We start from the raw sequence: 5,946 nt of genomic DNA, 5'->3' as shown, positions 1-5,946 counted from the left end.
CGGAAGCAGCCTAAGCCGATTAGGTTTTCAAATCATCAATAAAATGAATTGAATTCCTCCATCTGACTTCCAAATCGTGTTAATCATTCATAGCCGCTTATATTCGTATTTATCATCTACTTTTCTCTCCAATGTCTATAGGTAAATTGGGTATATTTTATTTCAAATAAAAATAGTGTGCGGCATTTACGACAAATAATACAATCTAAACTTGTCTAATTTGCATACCTCTTCGGTGAAGGTAACTTTGAACGGTCTGATATCATTGTTGGCAGAGCTCTCGGTGCCGGGCGTCCACCAGGTTTCCGGTAACTTCGGCAACTTCGTCCCTCGAGGTGAAAAGTATCTTCTCATTGCGAACAGTATCACTGCGCAACCGAAAATAATCGCGCCGAGCGAAAGAAAATCCATTTCAGCGATGAGAACCTTCCTATTGTAAGTAACAGAATAGACTGATTGCAACGTGGCAGTCGTGGCACAGCTTATACAACGCAATACAACGTCACCCCGGAATATACCGATGAAAGTGACTTTCCTTCTTATGCCCGTTCTAGACTGGAGGATGATCCTACTCTCGGCTCATCCTCCTTTCTATAGTGTACGTGACATAAACTATACATAAACTATAGATTTTTACCCGTCTACACCACTCATTCGGATGAGCCGAGAGTAGGATCATCCTCTAATCTAGAACGGGCATTATACTTTCTCGCTTCCAGCAGCATCTTACGTTTCGTACACGAGATCAGTTTCCTGCCGTCTGTTGTTTTAAACCTACCGTTTTAAACCTACCGTCTCCCGTTAATTTACCTACTTAGGTTACCTACCTAGACTAGAGGAACTCTAGTCTGCACTAGTCACACGTATATAGCAATCGTTCTCTGAATGTTACAGCAGTATGCCACCAACATGCCGAATATCAGTCTTATTATCGATCACGTAAGAGAAAACAACCACGTTTAAATATTAATAATAAAATGTCTATAAACGATATAACAGAATATTATATTGGTTCCATGGATGTGCTTTGTATCCATTGCAATGCAAAACATTTTGCAGCTGAAAAAATATCTAATAAAGGAGATTCATTTCATGATTGTTGTAATCATGATGCGGTATATTTGAAACCTTTACCTCAACTTCCACAATTTCTTCGTAGTTTATTCGATGGTAGTCATGTAAAATCTAATAAATTTTTTAAATATATTCGTAGTTATACAATAGTTCATTTTCATTTGCGTCATTTAATGTTAATTTAGTTAATTTTCAAAATAAACGATCAGGTCCGTATTATTTCAAAATACAAGGACAAATTTATTATCAAATAAATACAGCATTATATGCTGCTCAAAGTGAAAATCCGACTTATGGTCAACTTTTTTTGCTTCCTCATAGAGGAAACTTTTATTGAAGATTCTAATAAAGCAATAAATTATCGTTTTAATGAAAATTTAGATTTAGATTTTGAAATCATACAAAATCTTGAACATGTAATGAGGGAATTAAATATATTTGCTCAATCTTATCAAATACTAATGAAGTTGCTGCTGTTTTTCGTACAATTGCTGATGGAGAAATTCCAGAATCGCCTAAAAATTCGCCCCGGTACGAAAAACGAAAAACTATACACTCTACAGCACTCGCCGGAAAATTCTACTTCTATTTTATATGGTTCTAATATAAATTCGGTCCAACCGTTCTCTCTTGAGTTATAAATGGTGTAACTAACCCGACTTTGTTTTATTTATATATAGATGAAATATTTTGTAACGTATTGACTTTTCGATTGACTTTACCTTAATACTTTTATACATAGAATAATGAAAGGAATCGATTGTTGTAAAAAGAAAACAGAAAAAATTATTTTAAAGACTTTGATTGCATTTTGTAGACGCATTTAATTTCCAAATTGCAAATATAAAAATTAATATTATTATTCGATTTCTTTCACCATTCTGTGTATAAAAATATGAAAGTAAAGTTATCGAAAAGTGAATACTTCATGAGATATTTCATATTTTATATTAAAAATATCATGATATAATTTGAAATATCAGAAAATTCTTAACAAAAGAGAGCTTTCTTACAGTGTAAAAAAATCATACATTTAAAAAAATAGAATTTTATATGACGATGATTTTATGTGACCTAAAATAGTAACGAAATAATAAATCAAATAATAATAACAACAGGAAGAAGTTATACTTAAAAACACGTGGACACCATAAACCGCCTTTACACTGTTAATGGCGAGTTCGCACAACATACAGATTTCGAGATAATTGAAAATACGATTCCGCCCCGTGCCCTTCGCTCCGGTCTCCCCTACTGGTCTTCAATAAAAAGTTTTCACATGCTGTATCGTGTCGCTTGAGCATTCGCACGTCCTTACAAAGACCCACTGCACATTTGACGATTTATTCACGGTTATATCCGCTCGTTGTCGAGACTGGCAGACGAGACACAAGAACGAATGCAAGGAATGCCCCTACTTACTGTGTTAATCGTAGATCGATCTAACGCACGTCGTCAAAAGGAATTTGAACTCGCTTCCTTTTTCTCTTCTTTCCGGCTTGTTCAGTGGCTCGCCGCAGGCTGCAAATTGGACGATGGTTCAAAATCGACTGATGAATTTACCGCGCCCGTATATCTTTTTATAGTCTTTTTACAGCCCTTTCTTCTTCTAATTCTATATCTCTGTATCCTATTTTACCTCAATTCTTTTTTATTTACTCTTTTTAAACCTTGAGAAAGAATGTAGAGAAACTGGAAAAGGCGCGTCCACATTATCGAGTCGAACCTTGAGCCGAATTTGGCCGCGAACCGATTATATGCGTCCACTATGGCTACGGTCAACGTGACGCTACAAATGCTTTGGAGCGTTCTTCTTCTCTTTCTTTCTTCATTGAAAGAAAAGAGAAAAGGAATGCTTCGAAGCATTTGTAGCGTCACGTTGACCGTAGCCCACATCATGGTGTAAATAGACAGATGAAGCATTGCGCATAATGGCTGGTTTGGTTACGTAATTTGATTACCGCGCGTCCACAATGTAGATCCTGAACCTTTCATTTTCGACAGAGTGACGGACCTTGTGTCGAAAAAAATAAATAATTCTGCGCCAAGGAATGTATTAGCATGCTTGGTTCGGTTTGAACAAGAATATACATTCGATTAAGGAGGTTCGATGGCTTCATCGGAGGGAGTAGTGGGACGCGGGGGTTCTGGAAACAGCGCACTAGCGTTTGAAGTAGTGGGAATGAAGGGGATTGCTCTGATTGGTCGCCGCGTGTATAATGCGTGCTGCTGTTCACGTCGTTCACGACCATGACAGTCTATGCAGACGAAAAATCAAGCAATTTATGCTTTAATAATTAATTTTTCTACGAAATGTGCGGTAACCTTCCCCTTTCTTTCGCTCATTTATTTGTAAATTATTAAGTTACATGTGCAAATTTCTTTTTCTTTATCATTTGCATTTCTTCTTGCACTTATTTCATTCTGAAGGTATATGCAATATGTCATTTCCCATAAAAACCATAAGAACCTATGTTAAAAATGCAGCCAGTTTCATGCAATTTTAATATGTTGTTCTGGAATGCAAAATAGAATTATGTGAATTTTTTGGAAATTTTTCACCGTCCCGTTTTGAAATAAATCTACTCCTAAAATTGTACTTTTTAGGTTTTTGGAGTAGATTATTTTCAAAACGGGACGGTGAAAAATTCCCAAAAAATTCACATAATTCTATTTTGCATTGCAGAACAACATATTAAAATTTCATGAAATTCTCTGCATTTTGTTGTAGCCATCGAACCACCTTAAGGCACCTTAATTTAGAAAAAAAAAAAAATAATAAAAAAAAAAAAAAAAAACATATATGCAATAAAGTTTATATTTAAATTGTTATTTTATTCAAGTATACATTTTATTAAAAATTATTAAATGTTATTAAATATGTATTTTAGTAATTACAAAAAACGTTACCTAATTTTATTCTGTTTGAATAAAATATTTATTTTTTTCGTTACATATGTCTTTTAATTATTACCTAAGTAAATTGCGTTTCAACCGAGGTTTCAACCCTTCCTCCTCACACTATAATTCAGAATCTACACTGTGGACGTGTGGTAATCAAATTACGTAACCAAACCAGAAAATCTTTCATCGTTTCCTTACTTACTCGGTTAGGCGGAGCGCGTGCCCCGAGAGCTTCGTGCCCCGGCAGCACGGTCGTGAATACAGGTCTGGAAACTGAAAATAAATAAAGACAACAATAAATAAAAATAATTCAGAAAAGAATGCGATGGGAGTAATATTAAATGATTATCAGCGTTGATATGCGAGTGAGTGATATGAGTGTGCGTGACGACGCGGACGGCGGATGATGCGGCTTATAATTAAGTAATAGGATAAGTTTATTTATTTATTTAAAATTTTGAGGTTTAGCAGCGCCAAGTTTTTTTACAAGAAAAATTTATGTATTTTAATAAAATATTTTTATTTTGTACTGTTACCTTTGTAATTCTTTGTGATTAAATCTTTTATTCTATTGAAAAATACATATATAAACTTTGTATTTAAATACAAATTGTATTCCCTCGTTGAATTAAATATTTTAATAAAATATTTTTATTTTGTACTGTTATCTCTGTAATTCTTTTCAATGTTCATATCGAAAAGACGTTGTTCGTGATCGAACCGTAATCCTCCGTAAATAATCGCGAGGAGAATTCTCGCTTAAGCTCAGCATTGTTTCGGGAACAACCGCCGTTATTCCAAGAACCTTCGAGAAGCCGAGAAACGAACGCTTGTTTTTCCTCGCGTGCTTGCTCTATCCCCTTTGTCTCATTGCGCGACGTAAACATTGGAGACGGAGCACCTGACCACGGCGAGAGCAGCTGATCGGTTGCCGACTCCGAAATTCGAGGAGTTCAAATCGAAAGACAAGTCAACGGGTCGGCTACCGATTGGCTCGACTAATTGTTCGGCCCATTACCGGGGATGCGTGACGCGTGGGGATGGGGAGCTCGTACCTCCGAGTGCGCCGGAGGCTCGAGCAGATACGCTTTTGGAGACATAACGAGCATGTCTTTTTCGAAAAGCGAATTGCCTCTTGCGTGGAGTCTCGACGACGGCTCGATTCGTAGCTCGCGGAACAGATCGTGCGACGAGAACCGTAGCTCGCGGAATAAGCGCCGACTTTCGAGTAATCAGAATCGCGTTTCGTGGATTCCTAAACTCCGTGTAAATATCATATTCTGAGTCAATACATTTTGTAAATAGACATACAAGCTAACGTTAATAATAAGCCCCGTTCCCATGCCTCTAACTCGATCTTCTTTCTGCTCACGCACAGACGTTATTTATTGCCAGTCACGGTCGATTTAAAGAAATTACTTAATTTTTTTTATTAAGATCAATGTGCTGATTTTTTTTATTTTTTCAAAGTGTCAAATCTTATTCATCGGGAAACCCTATATATTCGATAGAGTACATCCTTCTAATATTGAAAAGTCATTTCTTACACCTGGAGGGTGGGACAACTGTAAAAAAATAAAGCAGAGGTGTGTCAAATTGTATTCACCTTGAAACTTATTTGCTAGTTAGTTTTTAATAAATAATTTATGAAAAAACGTTTCTTACACCTGGCAAACGGGACAAAATTGTTCTTACAGGTTGTAAACAATGTAATAATATTTCACGAGGGTGATGTCAAATATTATTCACTTTGAAATATGAGAGGTAAGTTTGCACTATAAATAATACGAAAAAAAAATTCTTACGGCTTGAACGCGGACCGAACGAGTTCTTACACTTGTTATGCCGCGTCGCCGGTTAGTGACGGCTTACGGCAAAACGTTTATTATTTTTGGGATCTCTTGACCTTACGAATTGGAACTCGGTAGGCACAGGCGGGCAGACTAGGAAGCGGTCGGGTTCGCAGGT

General features: G+C 36.3%; 1 long non-coding RNA gene across 1 annotated transcript; it reads right to left on the bottom strand.

Annotated features, from left to right (window-relative positions):
• Positions 1-43: 43 nt before the first annotated feature.
• On the bottom strand, positions 44-5,938 carry LOC112455876. The gene is made up of 4 exons (XR_003040901.1): positions 5,784-5,938; positions 4,181-4,251; positions 2,497-2,595; positions 44-430 (listed from the first exon to the last, which is right to left on the bottom strand). It is a non-coding gene; the product is annotated as an uncharacterized LOC112455876 (long non-coding RNA).
• Between the last annotated feature and the right edge of the window lie 8 nt (positions 5,939-5,946).

This window comes from Temnothorax curvispinosus, unplaced genomic scaffold (assembly GCF_003070985.1).
Source record: "Temnothorax curvispinosus isolate PA1 unplaced genomic scaffold, ASM307098v1 QBEX01006437.1, whole genome shotgun sequence".
NCBI classification, from domain to species: Eukaryota; Metazoa; Arthropoda; class Insecta; order Hymenoptera; family Formicidae; genus Temnothorax; species Temnothorax curvispinosus.
Note: the sequence above shows the minus strand (reverse complement) of the source record. Positions and strands in the feature narration are given on the sequence as shown.